This window comes from Xenopus laevis, chromosome 6S, assembly GCF_017654675.1.
Source record: "Xenopus laevis strain J_2021 chromosome 6S, Xenopus_laevis_v10.1, whole genome shotgun sequence".
Taxonomy (NCBI): domain Eukaryota; kingdom Metazoa; phylum Chordata; class Amphibia; order Anura; family Pipidae; genus Xenopus; species Xenopus laevis.
This window is the reverse complement of record NC_054382.1, coordinates 59,725,194-59,752,807: the sequence shown is the minus strand read 5'-3', so window position 1 is coordinate 59,752,807 and position 27,614 is coordinate 59,725,194. Positions and strand designations below refer to the sequence as shown.

The following is a 27,614-nucleotide window of genomic DNA, read 5'->3' as shown; positions in this document are numbered from 1 at the left end:
GAATGTATTTGGGACAAACGGCACCCCATACAAGCTTGCCCCTTGTGTGTCCGTGCTTGTTGCTTATCTCTCCCTTGTGTGTCCTTGCTTGTTGCTTATCCCTCCCTTGTGTGTCCGTGCTTGTTGCTTAACCCTCCCTTGTGCGTCCGTGCTTTTTGCTTATGCCTCCCTTGTGTGTCCATGCTTGTATATATGCGGAGAACTTCCCAGGCAGTTGAACTGAAGAAGCTGCTTTTTTTTACCTGTTGTGATTGATGTTCTTGTTATGGACAGGCTTTTTTCAGGCAGTTTGCACAATTTCCACACGGGCAAATAATCACCTCCTGTGCTATTATCCTAAGACATCAAATTCTAGATTACGTTTTATATGGTGCACACAATGCATTGTCATGTTGCAATATAGTAAAAATCCATTTTTTATTTTGCCCAGGAATATATCATCACATGTATCCAACTCTTCCAATCTCCAAGGAGATCTAAATCTTAAAGATAGCTGTGAAAAACAAGAAAATAGAAGCAGAAATAAGACATCTGGGTCACTTTTAAAAGGTAAACTGAAATAAAAGCATTTTTGTTAAAATTTTAAAACAGACATATAAATAAAGCAACCTTTTGTCTTCTAAACCACTCAAAATGGTTTCCTAAAGCTAAAAAGAGTGAAAATAATGAGCAGAAAATGATAAACTGATTCTGGAATTATTTATTTATGAAGCACTTCATATGTCTTAGTTTCATTGCAGGGTGAAGAAAAAAATAAACAGATTCTCAGGTGGTGTATCTGGCCCCCTTTTCAAACTCACATTCACACCCAGAACACTGAACCTTTTCTGTATACTACCACAAAGCTGTAATGAAGGAATTTTTGGAACCTAATACTGGTCCTGCAATGTGCACCTGTAAAGCTTTGAGAGCCAAAGAGTTACTAGCAAAGATCATCTGTGTGTGTTATTTACAGAGCTCCAGAAAGTTTGTGTTGAAGTACTTGTCAATGTCATAACGGAAATGTAGCTGAAGTAGTTTATTCTTAGGGAAATCACATTATTTCAGTTATCAGCAAAATATTCATGACTTTTTGCAGCATGCCCAAAATGTCATTCTTCCACATAAAATGGTATGAGTTTGAATTAAAATTTCCATTGAAGTTTTATAAACATATACAGATGAGGTTGAAAAACCAGACCTTGACCATTTCCCAGCATCAACACTATCAGAAATAGGGTTTGAAATGTTCTGCATAAACAAATATGGCCCCTCTTCTTTACTTCCTCTAAATCTCAGATACTGTACATATTTTCAACAAACACGCAACAGATACCCTTGGTAATTGGTTATAATTTTATCCTACAGATTCGAGCAGAGGTCTGACCTAGGTCAGTAAATTAAGATTGACAATATCAAAGAGGAAAAAAGTACCCCGCTCTATATCATTAATTCTAATTAAAATAGATTATGAATACACCTTTATCACCAGATTAGAAATAATTAATTTATTGTTGGATTCCGCAGCAGAAAGCCCCAGGCCCGAGAAGGGCGTCGGTGAACACTCGAATCAACAGGGATTCCCTGTACATGTGAGTGTATCCAACACTGTTCAAGGTTCCAGATAACGTTACAAAAGCATTCTGTATGAGAATCAATTTAAAATCTGTGCTGTAACACTAGCTTCTATAATACATTTAACCTTACTATAATAATATAATTAATATAATAATATATAATATTTGATTTCCAACAGTCTCAAAACTTGCTTTCGAAAAGCAGCCCAGAAAACATTGCAAAAAAATAATGCTATCCACAGTCCCCATGGAAGGTTAATGCTCACATGAAAGTCAGCAAAGCTAGACAATGTTATCATCATTCATGGTTGTTTACAGATACAAGCAACTGGGCAAATTGAGTAATTTTTTTTTTTTTAAAACTTTGCACTTACTTAACAGCAATCTGTTAATCATCAGTGACAAATACATACTGTAGTACCAATATAGTTGACTGAAGGACTATAGTAGTTAATGCCTGAAGTTACAGCAGTCTTCAGTGTGATCAAATAGTTTATTTTAGATCAATTAGAATAAAACTATTTGACAGTTTAAACCATTATCTCATAAGAGTCAACAGTTGATCGATTCCAAAGTGCTTGATAAAATAATGGTAGTACTTGGGCAAAATAGACAATTTAAAATCTGGACGTTTGGTTAATGCATTTTCATGACTTTTTGGAAACAATAACAAGCCACTGTATTTATTTCATATTTCAGCAATCACTATAAAAAATTCTCCAAAGTGTCATCATACCAAAGGATCTTTGTACACAGAGTTGCAGCCTATTTTGGAATGGACCATAATATTGGAAAGCATGTAATAAGTAACAGGACCAGAAACAGATGTATGTAAGTAGCAGAACAGAATTATTATTTTTATTATTAAATGGCACTATGCCTAAAAATTACGCATTGCTTAAAGAAATAAACTTTCCAAATATTTTAAATGCAATTGCTGTTGAAAGCAGAATTAGTCTGTCCGCTGCAATTCACTGTTCTTTGGGCAGGTGGTAAGGACAGGGCCCGATGCTCCACCTCTTGATGCTCTCAATGATGTACAAGTAAGGGGGCATGTGTTCAGACACCCATGTACCCCCATCAGCTGCTCTTAGATTGAGCCGTGCTTAATGCATGCAGCGTTCAATTTGAGCTCTGAAAAGGAGTGCAGAGACGCCTTCAGCTATTTACACATGTAAAGTGGTGCATTGTGCCCTGTGAAGAAATATGCAAAGCATTGTGAGAAATAGAACCTTGGCTGAAAAAGAGCTGAGTTCTGCTACATTGTTTCAAAATGCAATAGAATAAGGGTAAGCACACAGACATTTGATAGGGAATGAATTAACCATCAAAATATCGGTGTGCTTTCCTCTGTTCTATTGCATGAGGACTTTTTCACAGTGAATCAGGCTGTTAGAAGCTTATATCACTTTTAACCTCCCCATATGCAGTAATAAATCCCGCTACCCCCTACCCTACACAGTCCACCCTCCCTGCACCCGGCCGCACAGGTGATAACTCCAGTAATTGCCCCTAATCCTGTAATTACCCCTCATTGCAGAGTCAGTGCAGCGGAGCTCACGAGCGCCATCTTTTGGTTTGGTTGCATAAAAAACAGATTTATGACCAAGCAGAGCCTCCTGTAGGCTACCAGTCCACATAGAGCTACTAAATAACCAATTATATCCTATATTTGGCACCCCAGCAACTTTATTCTTTCTTGTGTTTCTCCCCAACTCTTTTAACATTAGAATGTGACTCACGGGTAAAAAAAAGTTGGGGATCCCTGATCTAAGGTAAGTGATTATGTTTACTGGGGATCCCTAATACATTGGCACTCCAGTAAATTTGGTATGGCTTGTCTTTTAAAACCAACTTTTAATATAGACTATGGTAGTTATGTAGATTGCCCTTGGAAGAGGCACCTGTCAAAAAATATATTTGTATTTGAACGTAAAACAGTTTGTTAGAGTAATTTGGTAAAATTTTGATTTGCTTACACATGGAACAGATTTGGAAACTTTTTTATTGAATAGGGAGGCAGACTGACTGGAAAGACAAAGAAAACTAATCCACAAGTGCAAGAAAAAGCAAATATCCCTTCCTTTGTGTATGTATGTGCTCAGCCAAGGAGCTGAAAACAGAACAATTAACATTGTGCAATCTAAAGAGAAATTTGGTCCACAAGATAAGATATTGTGTCACTTAGGGGGTTATTTATTAAAGTCTGAATGCCAAAACGCAAAAAAAATATTTTGTTTACTATAAAATCAAAATTTTTAGTGGAAAAAATTAGAATTAATCGAGACTTATTATACCCCGAGGTTGTAAAAAGTCAGAATCCAAAAATCTGCCATCTCAGACCTTCCGTATGTAAGTCAGTGGGAGAGGTCCCTATCCTAATTGGAAGTTTCTGTGGTCTGCGCTGGAATCAGCCCGAAAATGGGACTATTTCAGACTTTTCAGGCAAAAATCTGAAAAAATTGGTCTTTTCAGAAAAAAGCCCGATAATATTGTATGATTTGTGAAAAAAAAACTCTAGAGTTTGTCCGCAATCCAATTAAAATGTGCTTTTTTAAGTCCAAACATGGATTCTAGTTTGGTCAGACTTTTTTTATTCAAATAATCAGAAAAAAATCGGATTTTTATAAATAACCCCCTTAGGGGCACATTTACTATGGGTCGAATATCGAGGGTTAATTAACCCTCGATATTCGACCATCGAAGTTAAATCTTTCGACTTCGAATATCCTTTGAATCAAAGGATTTTAATCCATCGATCGAACGATTTTCCTTCGATCACAAATTGCTAGGAAAGACTATGGGGACCTTCCCCATAGGCTAACATTGGTGCTGGGTAGGTTTTAGGTGGCGAAGTAGGTGGTCAAATTTTTTTAAAGAGACAGTACTTCGACTATCGAATGGTCGAATAGTTGAACGATTTTTAGTTCGAATCGTTTGATTCGAAGTCGTAGTCGAAGGTTGAAGTAGCCAATTCGATGGTCGAAGTAGCCAAAAAAAACTTCAAAATTCAACGTTTTTTCCCTTCTAATCCTTCACTCGAGCTAAGTAAATGTGCCCCTATGTGTGTCGACTGGTCTTATTTGATGTTGTCTTGAACAAAAGCCAAAGGCTGGCTCATGCGAGAGTTACAGTATAAATGTTTATATTGCAATGTGGGCAAATTATTATTTTTTCTGAACTGTCAAGAAACTGAGTTTTCTGTTCCAGTGTTCTCAAGTTAAGTATATTTGTGCACTTTCCCAGGGTACATATGTCTTGTGTAATCATTTATTGAACAGTAGCCTTGCAGATTTATATAAATGTAAACAGAAATGCTAAAATCAAATTCTTAAAGAAGAACTTCTCTTTGCACAATGAAAAAAAATGTGATTCTAAGCAGCTTTCCAATATTTATGCATTAAACCTTTACAGTGGTTTTACAAGTAATTGTAAATGCATTTGCAATTGTAAACATGTGTTTCTTTCTGCACTGCAGTTTTTTTACTCTTGAAACATTGAAGCAGAAGACATTGAAGACAGCAGATCCAGGAGCACTGAGAATAGAAAGAACCAGACATATAGCAATTACATATATAAATAACTAAAATAATTTAAATTAATATATATTGTAAAGTTTCTTAGACTTACAAATTCGTTCATTATACAAAAATTTATACATTTTGGAATGATTACGTTTGACTTAACAGTGGAACCCATTTTAGTTATAAAAAAGCATGGGATAATTTTTTAAGTTTTAAAAACCCTAAATTATTACATAGACTCTATTATAATCAAATAATTAAAATTTTTAAAAATTATTTCCTTTTTCTCTGTAATAATAAAGCAGTAGCTTGTACTTGAGCCAAACTAAGGTATAATTATCCTTATTGGGATCTAAACCATCTTATCAGGTTTATTTAATGTTTACATGATTTTCTAGTAGCCTTAAAGTAATACTGACACTGACTTTTCAAAATATTAATCTACATTAAGGGGCAGATTTACATAGGGTCGAATATCGAGGGTTAATCAACCCTCGATATTCGACTGCCGAAGGTAAATCCTTCGACTTCGAACGATTCGAAGGATTTTAATCCATCGATCAAATGATTTTTCTACGACCAAAAAAAGCTTAGAAAGCCTATGGGGACCTCGGTAGGTTTTACTTGCCGAAGTAGGGGGTCGAAGTTTTTTTTAAAGAGACAGTACTTCGACTATCGAATGGTCGAATAGTCGAACGATTTTTAGTTGAATCGTATGATTCGAAGTCAAAGGTCAAAGTAGCCAATTCGATGGTCGAAATAGCCAAAAAAATCATTTGAAATTCAAAGTTTTTTTTATTCTATTCCCTCACTCGAACTAAGTTAATGTGCCCCTAAAAGTTACATATAGGTCAGGTTGATTGTTTTGGGGTAAACTCACTGTTAGTGAAATTTTTGACCTTGAAATATATAGTATGCTGATTTCTTGTAAGGTGTGTTGATTTGGTAGTGTATTGCTGGGAATGTTTGACCTATCCAAGACATATGTCTCCATAAAACTATACATTGCTATTGGAGCATTCGGGAGACATGTAACTTTCCAAATAAATTGCATTTTTGCACATAAAAAAATGCGTTTGAAACAGGCTGCTGACTGGAATAAAGAAACTAAAGCAACAAATACAGGAGTTAGTGGGGGATCTGTAAGTGGAGTTACAAATACAGGCGTTAGTGGGGGATCTGTAAGTGGAGTTACAAATACAGGAGTTTCAAACTAAATTAGGTTCAAACTAGGTCAAAAGTTTGTTTTAAACAAACAAACTTTTTTTATTTTTTTTATTCCTGTTTTGATCTGTAACTGAGATAATGAGTGCCAGCAAGATTGAAGGTCTGAATCAGTGCACAGTCTGCCATATGTATGCAGATTTGGAACAAGAGATCCAAAATACTGACCTCTGTGGTGAGCAAATTCCCACTTTGGAGGCTCGAGTTAGAGCACTAGAGCAACAAATTGCAACACTGCGGTCGATTGACAATCTTGAAAGGAGTCTTTTGCTCACTGAGCAGGACCTAGCGGGGTCAGATAGTTTGGGGGGAACAGAACAGCAGCAGGATGTTGAGGCAGCTAGCTGGGTGACAGTTACAAAATCTAAGGTGGGAAAAAGGAAAATGGAGGCTGATCCGGAGCTTATACATCGCAACAAATTTGCCAGATTGTGTGAAGATGATGGGAGTATGAACTCTGGATTGGCAATTCTAGATGGGGCTGATCTCTCTAACAGCCGGGAGACCAGTTACTCTAGTAGTGGTGGGGAGGAGAGTACAGTCAGGCCTAAGCAGATTGTGGTTGTAGGGGACTCAATTATTAGGAAAGTGGATACGGTAATTTGTCGTCTGGATCGATACAACCGAACAGTTTGCTGTCTACCTGGTGCCAGGGTTCAGCATGTGGTTGATCGGATAGACAAATTATTGGGTGGGGCTGGGCATGACCCAGCTGTCTTAATGCATATCGGTACTAATGACAAAATAAATGGTAGATGGAAGACCTTACAGAATGATTTCAGGGATCTAGGCTCTAAGATCAAGGAAAGGTCTTCCAATGTCATCTTTTCTGAAATTTTGCCCGTGCCACGTGCAAGTTTAGGAAAACAGCGGGAGTTTAGGGAGCTAAATGCGTGGCTCAAGTCTTGGTGTAGGAAGGAAGGGTTTGGGTTCCTAGAGCACTGGGCTGATTTTTCCTTGGGGTACAACCTATACAGTCGTGACGGTTGGCACCTCAATGGAAGGGGGTCCACGGTGCTATGGGAAAGAAAGAGGTTGGTGGAGTGTTTAAACTAGGCAGGGAGGGGGGGTGGATGAGATAAAGAATTATGGGGAAGCTAGGGAAGACGGGGCAGTGAGGTTAGTAAGGGGTCATGGGGGAGGAGTGAGGGGGGCATACAGTTTACCAGCTAAGAAGGTCCCTCTGTTACAGGGAAAACAGAATAATACTAACTTAACATATAAATAATGCAAATTTCAAAAGTAAAAGTAGTAACCTACGCTGTATGCTGGCAAATGCACAGAGTTTGTCAGGTAAAATGGGAGACCTAGAATTAATTGCATGCTCTAATAATTATGATATAATTGGTATCACTGAGACCTGGTGGGATGAAACATGTGACTGGATTGTGAATTTAAATGGTTACACCCTTTTTAGGAGGGACAGAGGGATTAAAAAGGGTGGAGGAGTGTGTTTGTATGTAAACCCTGAATTAGAGCCATGCGCTAAAGAAATAACAATAGCTGGCACGGGTTAGGGTGTAGAATCACTCTGGGTAGAGATTTTGACTGGGCAAAAGGTAACAGAAATAATTTATCATTGGTGTATGCTATAAACCACCTCGTATAAGTATCGAGTATGAAGCCCAGCTACTCTTGCAGATACACGCGGCTTCACAGCTGGGTCAAGTTGTTGCTATGGGTGACTTCAATTATCCAGACATTGACTGGGGTAATGGGGTTGCTAAAACAGAAAAGCTAGTAATTTTGTAAATATGCTGAATGACAACTTTTAATCCAGCTCGTTCAAGAACCTACTAGGAATAACTCTCTTTTGGTCCTTGTCCTTTGAGATTCTGTTGCAGAAGCAATTCTATAAGGGAGTAACTAAAACACTACATTTCAGACGTGCAAACTTTGACAGTATAAGGGCATCTCTGCAACATATTAAGTGGGAAATGCTTTTCACAGGGTTAAACACAGAACAAAAATGGGAAGTCTTTAAAATGCTGCTTAATAAATATACTTGTCAGTATATTCCACTTATAAGCAAGGAACGTCGTTGCAAAGCAAAATCTTTTTGGTTCAATAGAAGCATTGGTGTTGAGGTGGGTAAGAAAAGACATGCTTTTAAGGCTTTCAAGTTAGCTGGGACAGCTGAATCATTTATAAGGTAAAAGGAGGCCAATAAATCTTGCAAAGAAGCTATAAGGCAAGCTAAAATTGATATAGAAAAGGATATTCCAGCAAGCAGTAAAAAAAATTCAAAATTATTTTTTAAATATGTTAATAGTAAAAAAATGAAGCAGGAAGGGGTGGGACCCTTACTATCAGAGGGGGGTCAGCTGGTTGATGAAAACAAAATAAAAGCGCAGATTCTGAACTCATATTTTTCATCTGTCTACACAAATGAGGAACCAGTAAGTGAAGGTTTCCTTCTTAATAGTCCCAATTCTAGTAATGATGCATGGTTCACACATGATGAAATCCAAAAGAGACTAGAACATGTTAAGATTAACAAATGTCCGGGGCCAGATGGTATTCATCCCAGGGTAATTAGCGAGCTTAGCTCTGTGATTGCCAAACCTCTTTACTTAATTTTTCAGGATTCATTGAGATCTGGCATAGTGCCGAGAGACTGTTGAATTGCTAATGTGGTGCCTCTATTGAAAAAAGCATCCCGTTCTCAGCCTCAAAACTATTGGCCAGTTAGTCTGACGTCAGTGGTAGGAAAGCTTTTCGAAGGGTTAATAAAGGATAAGATACTGGACTTCATAGCAAATCATAATACTATGAGTTTGTGCCAGCATGGTTTTATGCATAATAGATCTTGCCAGATTAACTTAATTTATTTTCATGAGAAGGTAAGCAGAGACCTCGATTCTGGGATGGCAGTGGATGTGATTTACTTAGACTTTGCTAAAGCATTTGATACAGTGCCACACAAAAGGTTACTGGTTAAATTAAGGAATGTTGGCCTGGAACATAGTATTTGTACCTGGATAGAGAACTGGCTAAAAGATAGACTACAAAGAGTGATGGTAAATGAAACATTTTCTAATTGGACCAGTGGTGTTAGTGGAGTACCGCAGGGCTCTGTACTAGGTCCCTTGCTTTTTAACTTGTTTATTAATGACCTGGAGGTGGGCATTGAAAGTACTGTTTCTATTTTTGCAGATGATACTAAATTGTGCAGAACTATAGGTTCCATGCAGGATGCTGCCACTTTGCAGAGTGATTTGTCTAGATTGGAAAACTGGGCAGCAAACTGGAAAATGAGGTTCAATGTTGATAAATGCAAGGTTATGCACTTTGGCAAAAATAATATAAATGCAAGTTATACACTAAATGGCAGTGTGTTGGGAGTTTCCTTAAATGAGAATGATCTAGGGGTCTTTGTAGATAACAAGTTGTCTAATTCTGGGCAGTGTCATTCTGTGGCTACTAAAGCAAATAAAGTTCTGTCTTGCATAAAAAAAGGGCATTAACTCAAGGGATGAAAACATAATTATGCCTCTTTATAGGTCCCTGGTAAGGCCTCATCTGGAGTATGCAGTGCAGTTTTGGACTCCAGTCCTTAAGAGGGATATAAATGAGCTGGAGAGAGTGCAGAGACGTGCAACTAAATTGGTAGAGGGATGGAAGACTTAAATTATGAGGGTAGACTGTCAACTATTGTTAAAAAGTCCATAACCACCAACTCAAAAGGCTCAGCTGTTCAGTCAAATGGTTAACAGACTATGAATTGTAAAGTGATGCATAAAAGCTGATATACCCACTGTTTCAATTTGAAAACGTTATATGATATTTTCACAGTTAGGGGCACATTTACTTAGCTCGAGTGAAGGAATAGAATAAAAAATACTTCGAATTTTCGAAGTATTTTTTTGGCTACTTCGACCATCGAATTGGCTACTGTGACTTTGTATCGAACGATTTGAACTAAAAATCGTTTGACTATTCGACCATTCGATAGTCGAAGTACTGTCTCTTTAAAAAAAACTTTGACCACCTACTTTGCCACCTAAAACCTACCGAGCATCAATGTTAGCCTATGGGAAAGATCCGCATAGGCTTTTCCTTCGATTCGAAGGATTTAATCATTTTATCGAACGATTTTTCCTTCGATCATCGAACAAATTGCGGTAAATCCTTCGACTTCGATATTCTAATGTAAATGTGCCCCTTAATGTTTGAGTTGATGTGAAATTGTTATTTCAGAACTGCAAAATATTTTTGTTTATATGTAGAGTGAAGTTAAAGTTATAGGATGCATAACTTGATTTTTGTGACGCAATTTTCTGTGTTAAATGGGATAAGTGAGTTATCTGGGTTTAGTTTTTTTGTGTCAAACACACAACCCAAAGTGGCCTTATCTGTATCTGAAACACAATCATAGGCACAGGTACAGGTGCGAGTCACCTAATGGCAGGTAGTTTTAGGAGGAGCTAAAGACACATTTAGAGAAAATGTTGGTAAAATATTGGTAAAATGTTGTGTGAAAGACAAAATCTGGAAACTATCTGTTCATAGAAGTAGAGATAAAGGTTTGTAAATATGTATTTAATTCATTCATTGATGACTTGGAGGTGAGCATTAAGCAATATATCTGTATACACCAACGGCATAAAACTATGCAGGGTGATTACATCAACCATCCCTGCAGGGAAGTATGGACAAACTGGCAATCTGATCAGCTAAGTGGCAAATGAGATTCAGTGCTCATAACTGCAGTTGATATTGCATTTTCTCTCCTACAGAACACGTGTGGTGTATTTGTAACGTATGCAACATGAGTATAAAGGTTACCTTTATCCACCCACATGCTCTTTACATGTACTGTAGGTACTGTATATGTCATTAGGGAGACCAATCTAATTGCCCACTGTTAAGATTCTTACAGTACTTGCTTCCATATTATTTGAAAAAGAAAAGATATACTCAGTCAACAGAAAGTTGCATGGGTACCCATGCTGGAAGGTAATGGTTGTCACAAAAGAGGAAACTATACAAACTAAAAGGTTGAAATCCATCGACCCTCCGTTCTTGCTTTATGTAACGTTTTGTAATTGTATGTAATCTTTTGGAAAAATTAAGAGTTTACAAAAAAGCACTCACTTATGAGAAAAGGATCCTATGTAACGTGTGCTTTTCAGGGAGTTATAGGGAGGTTAATTCACAGGCCAGTTTGACAAGAATAAAGGCAGTGTACTTTGCACCAAGAAGTGGTACAGCTCCTAAATACGGTTACATAAAATCAGGCTATGGATGCCAAGAAGCTATTTGAAGTTGCTGGATAAATATTAAAAATAGGACACTTCACCGTAAAGTTCATTATAAACTAAGAGTAGAAATTAAATTCTTTACCAGTTCCTATGTGAATTCCATAGAAGATAATGGCCCTGTGTGCCTGAGTTCAAAACAAAAAACAGAGAGTATATTGTTAATACATAGCCTTCACCTTTAAGTTCATTACAAACTAAGAGTAGAAATAAAATTCTTTACCACATCCTATGTGAATCCCATAGAAGAAAAGGACCCCTGTTTGTTGGGAGTTCAACACAAAAAATAAAGTATATTGTTAAATCATAGCCCAAAACTACCTCCTAAAAAGAGGCTATAATCTAAGAGCTGTAATGAAATGACCAATAATGTCCAACATCAATGAGGCAACTGTAACAAAATCTCAGCTTTTCATATTTTCTACAATTGTTGCACTGTGTAACATACATTGGTAGAAGACACTGACTACCAGGCATAAAGGGATCCCACACTTGGGATCAACTAAACAGCAAAGCAAATACCGTGACTTCCATCTTGTTACATTCTATGGGGTGTTCTCAGATGAGATGCTAGCCCCCAAAAACCACGTATGCCTGCCCCAAATGCCTGTTGTCAATTCTTGTTCAATCTTCTTGCCTACTGCCCAAGGTTACCTCAGCACCAGAGTGCAGTCTTGAACTATTGGTCATACCATTCCTAGACTGGGGTTAGCTAGAGTTAATTTAAACAATGTGCTTTGTGCCCACACTATCATGAACTTTCTCGAGGTACCTTTAAGTTAACTTGTAACATTTTATAAAAAGCCCTGTTCTTAGCAAATTTTCAGTTGGTGTCCATTTTTTATTTCTTGTCGTTTTTGAATTGTTTGCCTTTTCAGCTTTAAAGGGGGGTTAGTTATTGAACAGCATGTAACCAGGGAGGCCAATAAATCATGCAAAAAATCAAACAAGCAAGATATGGAAAAGGGTATTTTCTTCTTAATGGTCCCAATTTTAGTAATACAACTAATGATGCAAGGTTTAAAAGAGACTACAACACGTTAAAATAAACAAAAGTCTGGGCCAGATGGTATTCATCCCAGGGTACTTAGGGAGCTTAGCTCTGTGATTGTCAAACCTCTTAACTTAATTTTTCAGGATTCATTGAGGTCTTGCATGGTGCGATGAGACTGGCGAATTGCTAATTTGGTGCCGTTATTCAAAAAGGAATCCTGTTCTAAGCCTCAAAACTATAGGCCAGTTATTCTGACATCAGTGGTAGAAAAGCTTTCTGAAGGGTTAATAAAGGATAAGATACTGGACTTCATAACATATCATACTACTATGACTTTGTGGCATCATGGTTTTCTGTGTAATGCTGTAGATCTTGCCAGACTAACTTTCTTTTCATGAGAAGGTAAGCAGGGACCTCGATTCTGGCATGGCAATGGATGTGATCTACTTAGACTTTACTAAAGCATTTGATAGTGTCACACAGAAGGTTACTGGTTAAATTAAGGAATGTTGTCCTGGAACATAGTATTTGTACCTGGCTAAAAGATAGATTACAAAGAGGGGTGGTAAAGGGTACTTTTTCTAATTGGGTCAGTGTTGTTAGTGGGCTCTGTACTTGGTCCTTTGCTTTTCAACTTGTTTATTAATGACCTGGAGGACGGCATTGAAAGTACAGTTTCTATTTTTGCTGATGATACAAAATTGTGCAGTAATATAGTAGTATGCTGCCACTTTGCAGAGGGATTTGACTAAATTGGAAAACTTGGCATCAACCTGGAAAATGAGGTTCCATGTTGATAAATGCAAGGATATGCACTTTGGCAATAATAATGTAAATGCAAGTTATACACTAAATGGCAGTGTGTTGGGAGTCTCCTTAACAAAGAAGGATCAAGGAATTTTTGTAGGTAACAAGTTGTCTAATTCCGGGCAGTGTCATTCTGTGGCCACTAAGGCCTCACCTGGAATATGCAGTGCAGTTTTGGGCTAAAGTCTTGGAGAAGGATATAAATGAGCTGGAGAATGGTTGAATGTCAAGGTTGGGGTAGTTTTCTCTGGCAAAAAGGCGCTTGCGAGGGGATATGATTACACTTTACAAGTACATTAGAGGAAATTATAGACAAATAGCAGGGGACGATTTAACCCATAAAGAGGATCACTGCACCAGAGGCCACACCTTCAGACTAGAGGAAAATAACTTTTAATTTGAAGCAACGTAGGTGGTTCTTCACAGTGAGGACAGTGAGGTTGTGGAATGCTCTGCCTGGTGATGTTGTGATGGCTAATTCTTCTTTTAAGAATGGCTTGGATGATTTCTTGGACAGGCATAATATCAAAGGCTTTTGTAATACTAAATTCTATAGTTAGTGTAGATATTCCCTTTTCTTTCACTTTCTGTAAAGGAATAACACACATTTGATAATTTGTCAGGTGTGCAGTGTTCCCAATGCATTTGTTTGTATGGAATGAAAAGCAATTATAAGGATTTTGTGCTTCATTCACTTTTTATAAACACACTGCTATTATTCTGAACACAACTGTATATGTTTCTTGTAACTGTATCCTGTGTGGTTTGTGTGTAAAAAGTTTTTATGTTTATAGATCTTGTATTGGGAACTCTTTAAGACTTGGTCCCGCAAGTTTTTGATTGGCTGTGTAACACACAAATATTTACTTTCCATTGCATAACTATTAGCCTATTTTTAAGTGTCCTTTAGACACAAAACACATAGCGCAAATGCAGTTGAATATTTTAACGTAAACTTCAAATAAAGATTTTTTTTTATTTTTATGACCATTTGTCGAATCCTTGAAGTGCATATTTCCATGCTACTGTACTTTGTTACATTGTTACAAAGTTAAATCAAGCTGAAAAAAGACAAAGTCCAGCAAGTTCAACTCATCCATATGAAAACCAGCATCCATATACACAACCCTCCATACCCTCACATAAATGATATATACCCATATTACGCTGTTCCAAATAATAGTATTGTCTGCATTTTTCTTTACAAACTCAAAGATTCACTATATAAACAGAAACATGTATGTAATGAAACACTGAACCAATATTTAACTGTATAACCACTGTTTATGAGAACTGCTGCACATCTGTGTTGCATGGAATTGACCAGCTTCTGGCATCTGTTACATTCCGCAGTTCTTGGTTTTGCCTCAGAAACAGCCATTTTTTCTATTTCATCTCTCAAGTTTTCTCTTGGATTAAGGTCCAGGAATTTGGCTGGCCACTCCATAACATCAATCTTGGTCTGGTCTTGGTCTTGTTTAATGGTATGTTTGGGGTTGTTGTCTTGTTGAAACAACCATTCCAAGGGCATTTCCTCTTCGGCATAAAGCAAAATGACCTCTTCAAGTATTTTTATGTAATGTAACTGATCCATGATCCCTGGTAAATAGGCCCAACATCATATTATGAGAACATCACCATAACACGATACTTGCACCACCATGCTCCACCACCTTCACAGTGTACTTGAATAAGAATCACCCCTACGTTTCAGCGTGAAAGCCTTTATCAAGGGGAATTCAATTTGTCTTTAGATCTTCCTAAGCCTGTCAGTTTGCCATAAGGTGATTCTCAGCTAAACCTGTCCCTTACACAGTAATTTGGATTGGAAAAAGACCAAATTCCATTAGGTTCAACCTATCCAAATGAACCCCAGAGCACATACATACACAAACTATCTATAGACTCAGGTTTATGACTAGATTTACCAATTTCTATGCGAATTGTAGATTTTTTGTATCACAATAGCCTTCATTTTTCTGGCTTGTCAATTATCCAAGCCACTCCTTATAGAATCAGCCATCACAACATTATCTGGCAGGGCATACCACAACCTCACTGTCCTCACTGTGAAGAATTACCAATGCTGCTTCAAATGAAAGTTCTATTGCTCTAATCTAAAGGGGTGGCCTCTGGTACAATGATTCTTCTTATGAAAAAAAGATCCCCTGCTAGCTATCTATAATACCCTCTATTGTACTTATAAAGAGTAATCATATCCCCTCGCATTCATCTTTTTTTTTCAGAGAAAACAATCCCAACCATGACAGTCTACCCTCATAATTTAAGTCTTCCATCCCCCTAACCAGTTTGGTTGCAAGTCTCGCAATCATCAGCTTATTAAAATCCTTCTTAAAGGATCAGTACATCAAAAGGTAAAAAAGTTTGTTAGTATACATAGAAAAAAAACACCAAGACAAATTAAACTTTAAAATCGCAAAGCCTTTTTTTAACCCTTTAAGTGCCACAGAACGTAGAATCTACGTTCTGTGGAAAAGTAACTTGAAATGCCACAGAACGTAGATTCTACGTTCTGCAGCACTTCCGGGTTCTGGAGCGGAAGAGCGACTGTTAGAGCCGCTCGCTCCGTTCCGCATCGATCCCCTGCCCCTAGGCAACGAGCAGAGCAGGGGATCGAGTGGCCCCTGGGGCGCGATCGCCCAGGGGCCCAAAAACAGCAGCAGGCACGTGTAACTTACGTGTCCTGCTGCTGCAGCCTACACCGCGCTGGATATCTCCGCCCCCACAGCACAGGCACACAGAGGACGTCGCAGATCTCTTCCTGGGGCCCTTCCAGATCGCCTGCAACAGTCTCCAGCGACTTTTTCAGGTTAGTGCAACAATTACACACACAAACACACCAACACACACTTATTACAGTAATACACACTTAGATTCACACTTACACACACTTACACATACATTTTTGGGGATTGGGGGGGTCACTTACACTCACTGCACTTACACACATGTGCACACGCACACACGCGCACATAACATGTAATTTACCATTTGTACACACGCACACGCACATACATGGCATTGTGGCTTTTTTTTTTTTATTCTTATCGCATCGTTTCTTTTTTTGGCTGAAAAAAATGTTTTATTGCCATTACGAATAGCGTATTCGCTAACCGTACTGTGCAATATCTTTTTTATGTTATTTCGGTGATTATATTGCAATTTTGGGTATTTTGGTGCATTTTTAGCCATTTTATTGAATTTTTAGCCATTTTATTGCATTTTCAGCTCTGCGTATGTTGTGTTCACTTGTTTCTAGCCGTATAACCTGTTTGGCCCAGCTAAAATATTCAAACTGTGATTCTGACGGCCGATAACACTAGTCTGGAAAAAAAACATTGATTTTTGTGGTTTTATTGGATTTTTTTGCATTTCACTCTTTACTGCCTTATTTTGTTTTGCCTTGTAAATTTTATTTACTATATATCCATTTGGGGGTCTCTGTGCGCCACATAGTTTGGTATATCTATGCATATTGGGCATCAAAGTGTTCAGTAGACCCCATGCGTTCATATTTAGGATGTTTTATGCTCATAAGTTACGAAATGTGGGGCATATAATGCGGTAGAATTCAAGCTTTGTGACGATTTTCAGAAATTTTATAAAAACCGTTACGTTCAGCATTGCTTTGCAGTTTGGCAGTTTGCAGTAGAAACACTTATTTACCCATATTGGATTCGTCAGAATGTGTACTTTCTGAAAATATATGGTTTTCTGGGGTCTCTGTACTGTTAGGGGGGTCTAATGTTGCATAATACACACACCAGGTGCTCATATTGCAGCAGCCAGCGCGTCAGCCGTGAAAATGTATATACACTATTGTCATTTGAGGGTCTCTGTGCGCCACATAGTTTGGTATATCTATGCATATTGGGCATCAAAGTGTTCAGTAGACCCCTGGCGTTCATATTTAGGATGTTTTATGCTGATACGTTATGAAATGTGGGGCATATAATGGGGTAAAATTCAAGCTTTGTGACGATTTTCAGAAATTTCATAAAAACCGTTATGTTCAGCATTGCTTTGCAGTTTGGCAGTTTACAGTAGAAACATTTATTTACCCATATTGTATTCGTCAGAATGTGTACTTTCTGAAAATATATGGTTTTCTGGGGTCTCTGTACTGTTAGGGGGGTCTAATGTCGCATAATACACACACCAGGTGCTCAAATTGAAGCAGCCAGCGCGTCAGCCGTGAAAATGTATATACACTATTGTCATTTGGGGGTCTCTGTGTGCCACATAGTTTGGTATATCTATGCATATTGGGCATCAAAGTGTTCAGTAGACCCCTGGCGTTCATATTTAGGATGTTTTATGCTGATACGTTACGAAATGTGGGGCATATAATGGGGTAAAATTCAAGCTTTGTGACGATTTTCAGAAATTTGATAAAAACCGTTATGTTCAGCATTGCTTTGCAGTTTGGCAGTTTGCAGTAGAAACACTTATTTACCCATATTGGATTCGTCAGAATGTGTACTTTCTGAAAATATATGGTTTTCTGGGGTCTCTGTACTGTTAGGGGGGTCTAATGTTGCATAATACACACACCAGGTGCTTATATTGCAGCAGCCAGCGCGTCAGCCGTGAAAATGTATATACACTATTGTCATTTGGGGGTCTCTGTACGCCACATAGTTTGGTATATCTATGCATACTGGGCATCAAAGTGTTTAGTAGACCCCTGGCGTTCATATTTAGGATGTTTTATGCTGATACGTTACGAAATGTGTGGCATATAATGGGGTAGAATTCAAGCTTTGTGACGATTTTCAGAAATTTGATAAAAACCGTTATGTTCAGCATTGCTTTGCAGTTTGGCAGTTTGCAGTAGAAACACTTATTTACCCATATTGGATTTGTCAGAATGTGTACTTTCTGAAAATATATGGTTTTCTGGGGTCTCTGTACTGTTAGGGGGGTCTAATGTTGCATAATACACACTCCAGGTGCTCATATTGCAGCAGCCAGAGCGTCAGCCGTGAAAATGTATATACACTATTGTCATTTGGGGGTCTCTGTGCGCCACATAGTTTGGTATATCTATGCATATTGGGCATCAAAGTGTTCAGTAGACCCCTGGCGTTCATATTTAGGATGTTTTATGCTGATAAGTTACGAAATGTGGGGCATATAATGGGGTAAAATTCAAGCTTTGTGACGATTTTCAGAAATTTGATAAAAACCGTTATGTTCAGCATTGCTTTGCAGTTTGGCAGTTTGCAGTAGAAACACTTATTTACCCATATTGGATTTGTCAGAATGTGTACTTTCTGAAAATATATGTTTTTTTGGGGTCTCTGTACTGTTAGGGGGGTCTAATGTTGCATAATACACACACCAGGTGCTTATATTGCAGCAGCCAGCGCGTCAGCCGTGAAAATGTATATACACTATTGTCATTTGGGGGTCTCTGTACGCCATATAGTTTGGTATATCTATGCATACTGGGCATCAAAGTGTTCAGTAGACCCCTGGCGTTCATATTTAGGATGTTTTATGCTGATACGTTACGAAATGTGTGGCATATAATGGGGTAGAATTCAAGCTTTGTGACGATTTTCAGAAATTTGTAAAAACCGTTATGTTCAGCATTGCTTTGCAGTTTGGCAGTTTGCAGTAGAAACACTTATTTACCCATATTGGATTCGTCAGAATGTGTACTTTCTGAAAATATATGGTTTTCTGGGGTCTCTGTACTGTTAGGGGGGTCTAATGTCGGATAATACACACTCCAGGTGCTCATATTGCAGCAGCAAGAGCGTCAGCCGTGAAAATGTATATACACTATTGTCATTTGGGGGTCTCTGTGCGCCACATAGTTTGGTATATCTATGCATATTGGGCATCAAAGTGTTCAGTAGACCCCTGGCGTTCATATTTAGGATGTTTTATGCTGATAAGTTACGAAATGTGGGGCATATAATGGGGTAAAATTCAAGCTTTGTGACGATTTTCAGAAATTTGATAAAAACCGTTATGTTCAGCATTGCTTTGCAGTTTGGCAGTTTGCAGTAGAAACACTTATTTACCCATATTGGATTCGTCAGAATGTGTACTTTCTGAAAATATATGGTTTTCTGGGGTCTCTGTACTGTTAGGGGGGTCTAATGTTGCATAATACACACACCAGGTGCTTATATTGCAGCAGCCAGCGCGTCAGCCGTGAAAATGTATATACACTATTGTCATTTGGGGGTCTCTGTGCGCCACATAGTTTGGTATATCTATGCATATTGGGCATCAAAGTGTTCAGTAGACCCCTGGCGTTCATATTTAGGATGTTTTATGCTGATACGTTACGAAATGTGTGGCATATAATGGGGTAAAATTCAAGCTTTGTGACGATTTTCCGAAATTTGATAAAAACCGTTATGTTCAGCATTGCTTTGCAGTTTGGCAGTTTGCAGTAGAAACACTTATTTACCCATATTGGATTCGTCAGAATGTGTACTTTCTGAAAATATATGGTTTTCTGGGGTCTCTGTACTGTTAGGTGGGCTAATGTCGCATAATACACACACCGGGTGGTTATATTGCAGCAGCCAGCGCGTCAGCCGTGAAAATGTCTATACATATTGTCATTTGGGGGTCTCTGTGCGCCACATAGTTTGGTATATCTATGCACATTGGGTATCAAACTGTTTAGTAGACCCATATGTTTATATTTAAGATGCTTTATGCTGGTAATGATACATGGACAATACGATGCTGGAAAGTTGAAGCTTTGAGGCAATTTCCAGATATTTCACCAAAACCGCCAAAATTTGGCAAAACCTTGCGACTCAGTAGTTTGGAGCAGAAAGGCATGGGTACCCATTTTAGATTCTGTAGAATGTGTACTTTCCAAAAATATATGGGGTTGGGGGGTAAACATATATTTCTGTGTTTTTACCCCACAAAAATGCAGTCAATGTGTTGATTTTTCATTAGCTGAAGTTACCCACCGGACAATTTGTATGTGCTAACTTCATTTTGGGGCCTCTAAATGCCATATACTTTGGTAAACTTATGAACAATGGCCACCAAAATGTTCAGAGGAACCCTGGCAATCATATTTAGGGTGCTTTTTCTTAGTACGTAATGACACATGGGTGATATGGTGCTGGGAAGTTGAAGCTTTGAGGCAATTTTCAGATATTTCACCAAAACCGACAACTTTGGGAAAGCCTTGCGTCTCAGTAGTTTGGAGCAATAAGGCATGGGTACCCATTTTAGATTCTGTAGAATGTGTACTTTCCAAAAATGTATGGGTTTGGGGGGTAAACATATATTTCTGTGTTTTTACCCCACAAAAATGCAGTCAATGTGTTGATTTTTCATTAGCTGAAGTTACCCACGGGACTGTTTGTATGCGCTAACTTCATTTTGGGGCCTCTAAATGCCAGATACTTTGGTAAACCTATGAACAATGGCCACCAAACTGTTCGGAGGAACCCTGGCAATCATATTTAGGGTGCTTTTTCTTGGTGCATAACGATACATGGGTGATATGGTGCTGAGAAGTTGAAGCTTTGAGGAAATTTTCAGATATTTCACCAAAACCGACAATTGTGGGAAAGCCTTGCGACTCAGTAGTTTGGAGCAGAAAGGCATGGGTACCCATTTTAGATTCTGTAGAATGTGTACTTTCCAAAAATATATGGGTTTTGGGGGGTAAACATATATTTCTGTGTTTTACCCCACAAAAATGCAGTCAATTTGTTGATCTTTCATTAGCTGAAGTTACCCACGGGACTGTTTGTATGTGCTAACTTCATTTTGGGGCCTCTAAATGCCAGATACTTTGGTAAACTTATGAACAATGGCCACCAAAATGTTCAGAGGAACCCTGGCAATCATATTTAGGGTGCTATTTCTTAGTACGTAATGACACATGGGTGATATGGTGCTGGGAAGTTGAAGCTTTGAGGAAATTTTCAGATATTTCACCAAAACCGACAATTGTGGGAAAGCCTTGCGACTCAGTAGTTTGGAGCAGAAAGGCATGGGTACCCATTTTAGATTCTGTAGAATGTGTACTTTCCAAAAATATATGGGTTTTGGGGGGTAAACATATATTTCTGTGTTTTACCCCACAAAAATGCAGTCAATGTGTTGATTTTTCATTAGCTGAAGTTACCCACGGGACTGTTTGTATGCGCTAACTTCATTTTGGGGCCTCTAAATGCCAGATACTTTGGTAAACTTATGAACAATGGCCACCAAAATGTTCAGAGGAACCCTGGCAATCATATTTAGGGTGCTTTTTCTTAGTACGTAATGACACATGGGTGATATGGTGCTGGGAAGTTGAAGCTTTGAGGCAATTTTCAGATATTTCACCAAAACCGACAACTTTGGGAAAGCCTTGCGACTCAGTAGTTTGGAGCAATAAGGCATGGGTACCCATTTTAGATTCTGTAGAATGTGTACTTTCCAAAAATATATGGGTTTGGGGGGTAAACATATATTTCTGTGTTTTTACCCCACAAAAATGCAGTCAATGTGTTGATTTTTCATTAGATGAAGTTACCCACAGGACTATTTGTATGCGCTAACTTCATTTTGAGGCCTCTAAATGCCAGATACTTTGGTAAACCTATGAACAATGGCCACCAAACTGTTTGGAGGAACCCTGGCAATCATATTTAGGGTGCTTTTTCTTGGTGCGTAACGATACATGGGTGATATGGTGCTGGGAAGTTGAAGCTTTGAGGCAATTTTCAGATATTTCACCAAAACCGACAATTGTGGGAAAGCCTTGCGACTCAGTAGTTTGGAGCAGAAAGGCATGGGTACCCATTTTAGATTCGGTAGAATGTGTACTTTCCAAAAATATATGGGTTTTGGGGGGTAAACATATATTTCTGTGTTTTTACCCCACAAAAATGCAGTCAATGTGTTGATCTTTCATTAGCTGAAGTTACCCACGGGACTGCTTGTATGCGCTAACTTCATTTTGGGGCCTCTAAATGCCAGATACTTTGGTAAACTTATGAACAATGACCACCAAAATGTTCAGAGGAACCCTGGCAATCATATTTAGGGTGCTTTTTCTTAGTACGTAATGATACATGGGCGATATGGTGCTGGGAAGTTGAAGCTTTGAGGAAATTTTCAGATATTTCACCAAAACCGACAATTGTGGGAAAGCCTTGCGACTCAGTAGTTTGGAGCAGAAAGGCATGGGTACCCATTTTAGATTCAGTAGAATGTGTACTTTCCAAAAATATATGGGTTTGGGGGGTAAACATATATTTCTGTGTTTTTACCCCACAAAAAATGCAGTCAATGTGTTGATTTCTCAGTAGCTGAAGTAAAGTCCTGAACAATTTGGATGTGCTAACTACATATTGGTGTCTCTAAATGCCAGATACTTTGGTAAACCTATGCATAATGGGTATCAAATTGTTCAGTGGACCCCTGGCAATCATATTTCAGGTGCTTTTTCTTGGTACCTAATATAGTTTGGGATATGCGGAGCAGCAAAATAAAACCTTTGAAATGATTTTTCAGAATTTTGAATTTTTTGTTGAAAAACCGCTATGTTCAGCCAAGCTTTTATGTTTGGTAGTTGGGAGTAGAGAGACATAGTTACCCATTTTGTAATCGGCAGAATGTGTACTTTTCAAAAATGTATGGTTTTCTGGGGTAAACCTACGGTTTCAGGATTTTTTGCCTTGGAATCTAAAGCATGCCGTTTTCTGCCTTAGTGCTTTCAAAATTTGGTAATATACTGCCGGGAGTTTTTGCTGTACAGAAATCCTAAATCTCCCTAAAACTATACATATCTGGTATTGGCACGTTCAAGAGACATAAGGCTTTCCAAATAAGTTGGATTTTCATCCGTAAAATGAAATATTTTTCTGGTATAAATTGATATACGATGAAAAATGGTAATTTTTCATTTTTTTTTGGTATTTAGCACTATAAATTTTTTTGCACAGGTGGAAATACATGAAAACTCAGGCAGATTTAGAAAGCTCAGTTTCTACCGAAAAAAACAATGTATAGTTTTCCTAGGTAAACTATAGGTTTCCCCTCAGAAAATGCCCCTAAAGTGAGAGAGCACAAAATGTTTCAAAAACGGCTGGCATTTCGCGTAACCAAAATGTGAAATTCTGCTGGCACTTAAAGGGTTAAGAAATAACTTACCAAAACTCTGCTTCCGCTCCTCTTCAGAAAAGGCAACACCGCAGCGATCCATCTTGCAGCACTCGATTTCTTCTCCCTGGCTATCTCCTATAAGGAAGACAGGGAGGAGAAATCGAGCGCCGTGTGATGGATCGCCCGATCGCTTTCTGAAAAGGAGCACAAGAAGAGTTTCGGTAAGTTATTTCTTAATAAAGACTTTGTGATTGTAAAGTTTAATTTGTCTTGATGTTTTTTTCGAGGTATACTAACAAATTTTTTACGAATGTGGAGCCCAAAACTGCACTGCATAATTAAGGTGAGGTCTAACCAGGGACTAATAAAGAGGCAAAATTATGCCTTGTAATTATGATTGTGTGTTTCAGATTACTTGGAAATAATGTGAATGTGAAGTGTTTGTCCCTTTTTTAATCAATACGCAACTTTTTTTATACATAATGGCAAAAATTTACTTTTATTGATTTTACTTGTTTATAAAAATGCTAATAATGTTTTTTACACCTATTGCTGTTCTAGGGTTAGGCAGAAAACAATAGGCTGTTAATCCCCATAAATATTCTAAATCTCCTATACTGCCACTGAAAGAGGGGTGAATGGAGATTAAAAGAAGAAATGCAGAGTGAGGACAGGGGGTGCTTTACTCAATTTTAAAAATGTTGAGAAAAAATGTAGTTAAAAACGTTCTCAATTTTTGTAATTTTAAACAACGGTTTCACAAAAGTGTCTGTAAACTTTCTTTCACTAAAAAATGAAAAGTGGATGTTGAGTCTGTATTTTGGCACACTTCTGTTTGTAGATATGGAGGTTTTATCGTTACTTTTACTCCAAAAAATGTGTTCCCCCCCCCCATAGATATGGAACCAGGTTCATTTTACAGAAAATTCTCTTTGCAGTGACGTAACTAGATATTATTGGCCCCCACAGCAAATTATTTTTCGGGCCCCCAAAATATTTAGAGGTTGACTTGTTTTACCATTATTTATTGAAACTGTATATGAATTAGGGCCACATAGGGCCCTATACCTCTTCAGCTCACCCAAAACAAAACGTTTAGCTTTAGAAGTAAACTGGTTGTGGGTAAATTTGCACCTGTGCAGTAACCCATGGCAATCAATCAAGTTTCCAAACCAAATAGGATAGTTTTGTTACCAAAAGGTACTATTTTATTACAGAGGAAAAGAAAATAATTTAATTTGCATTGCATCAGTTAATTGTGCTGCTCCGGCAGAATTCTGCACTGAAATTGGTTTCTCAAAAGAGAAAACAGATTTTTTTTTTTTTTATTTTGAAATCTGACATGGGGCTAGATATATTGTCAGTTTCCCTGCTGCCCACAGTCATGTGACTTGTGCTCTGAGTTAAGATAAGTTGGAGTGATATCACCAGAAAAATGGGAAGGTAACCAGATAGCAGCTCCCTAACACAAGATAACAACTGAATGGTAGATATATGAACAGTTAAAATCCAGGTCCCACTGAGACACATTTAGTTACATTGAGTAGGAGAAACAACAGCCTGCCAGAAAACAGTTCCATCCTAAAGTGCTGGCTCTTTCTGAAAGCACATGAACAGGCAAAATGACCCGAGATGACTGCCTACATACCAATATTACAACTAAAAAAATACATTTGCTGATTCAGTAATGACATTTCATATTGTAGAGTAAATTATTTGCAGTGTAAAAAGTGTAATTTAGAAATAAAAACTACATCATAACATACATCACATTGAATCTCATCTGCCACATTGCAACCCAGATTGCTATTTATTTAAGATATTGCTACAAGGATACCATGTCCTGGATCAAATAAAGTGGGCTGCATAGTTATGTGCAGTTATCTGCAAACTCTGATACATTATTTACTTGACAAATTAAATAAAGGTGGACCTAATACAGAACCTTTTGGGACTCCACTAAGAAAAGAATTGTAGGTGTCCAGGGGGTCTGCTTCCCCTGTAGCTATACCACTGGTACCATTGTCAACCACCCTCTGTACACAATACTTTAGCCGGTTTCCTATCAATGTACAAACAACGACAACAATATCCACATACGGTTTCAACAATATCCAAATTCACATCTACTGCAACCCCACTATACACGTTTTTAGTAAAAATAAAATAAAAAGCAATAGAATATGTTATTTGACCTATCCCTCATACAACTATGCTGATGATTACTTACAATGCTATTCTCCAGAACCTAATCTTGAATGTAATACTGTGATATTAAACGTACAGGCCTGTAATTGCCAGGCTGAGATTGCAATTCCTTTTTAACTATTGGAATTACAGAATTTCTCCAATCCATATGTTAGTGAGTCAGAGAAATGCCAAAACAAGAGAGCGTCTGAATCAGTGAAAGAACTACAATGTGCCGACCCCCACCACCAAAACTTTTTGGAGGGGCCTGGTGTGTACAGCAACTGCATATGCTTTCCACAATTAAATTGTACACCATGCATCAATTACCCACATCTCTCTAACTTCTCTAGGTCACCAGAAAAAGTTTCTGTTGGAGGGGAAGTATCAACTATTAGTCTGGCTAAGAAAAGGACAATTGAATATGGAAGAGGTCACAAACACACCTTTTTACATTCTTCTCAAAAGCTTATGTCATCTTCACTAAGGAGCCTGACTACGAAGGACAGTAAGTTATTCACCACAGAGACTGCTCACCGCTCAGAGGATTATGACAACAATTTTTCCACCAAAGGCATCCAGTCCAGAGTTAGTCTTCATCACAGCAAACCATTAGCACTCCAAAGGAGCGCTAATAGAGCTTATCTTGAGGGTGCATGAGCTTAGGGGCATACACATGCCCTATGCCCCTGAATGGGTCTACAATGAGCTAGAACATCTAGAGGAATGGAGCTAGGAGGAGTTGTGCAAAATGCACAACAATGGAATTGGAGGCTTGTTTTATACAAATTTATACAAAGAGTAAAAGGCATCTCACCTTCCTTTTTCACACTGTTAGAGAGTAATGGTTTGGCCACACCATCCTCAAGAAATTCATGTGGGAAATTCTTTGAAAAGAACCACTGTAGCTTCAGTGTGCCCCTTCCTAATGGGGAGTGGATTAGACAAACTTCACGCCAAATAAAGATTTCCTATGAGGATACTGTAGCCAAATTTGGGGACCTGGTCTGAATTCCACCCATGACTTGTTCATGGATGATATTTTCAGGAACCTATTGCCTGAGATTAAGAACTGGACTCCTCTGTGGACATTTTGCCTCCAGTACCTTTAAATTGCTTTGGCCTGCCTAAAGGACAGTTGTGTCCAGAACCCTGCCTTAGTGTTAGATTCATTTGAGTATATTGCATACAGTACCACTTAGCTTCTTTTTTTGGCTCCCTTGAGGACATTGTACCCAATGTACAATTGTTCAGACCTGCAGGGTAGGTCCCTTTATTCCTTATCATCTTTCAAGTGCATGTCATCCACAAACATTGGGATTTGGTTGTATAAGATTAACTGGAATACAAAATGGCTTAATACCACCATCTTCATTCAGATATATTGCACTATTAAAGTAATGTTGCATGTATGATATGCTTAATCTGTCTAAAGAACCCAACATTTCCTTTTAAGTAAAGCAGTGTGGCTTGGAAATTTTAGAACCGACATCCAAGACTCTTTTCTAAGCATGTGCATGGGTGATAGTCAAAGATAGCCACTCATGATATAGTTGTAAATAGATAGCAAGCAACTGTTTGCCCTGCTTAAGCTCTAAGGATATTTGAAAATCTACACTGAGAACTGTTTACCTGTTGTTTTTCCTTACAGAATCCACTGTACCAAGGAACAAGAGAGAATATCAGAAGAGGATATGAATGACACTGTTTTGTAATACTTTTGCACTATTTCTTATTTAGAGATGGTCCCTTTTGTTATTATAAAACCGTTGTCAGGACAAAATGGTCTAACAGGGAAGAATGTAGAGACCCATAGTGCTTGAGTTTTCTAGAAAATAATGTAAACATTAAATAAACGCAATATTCTGGTTTTGCTGTCAATAAGGATTAATTATATCCTAGTTAGGATCAAGTACAAGGTACAAGGTATTATTTAGATAAAATTGAG

The 27,614-nt window shown here is 38.0% G+C and overlaps 1 long non-coding RNA gene across 1 annotated transcript; it reads left to right on the top strand.

Moving 5' to 3' along the window:
- On the top strand, nt 1-27,588 carry LOC121395078. The gene is made up of 4 exons (XR_005962236.1): nt 1-549; nt 2,256-2,387; nt 26,020-26,174; nt 27,318-27,588. It is a non-coding gene; the product is annotated as an uncharacterized LOC121395078 (long non-coding RNA).
- The last annotated feature ends 26 nt before the right edge of the window (nt 27,589-27,614 follow it).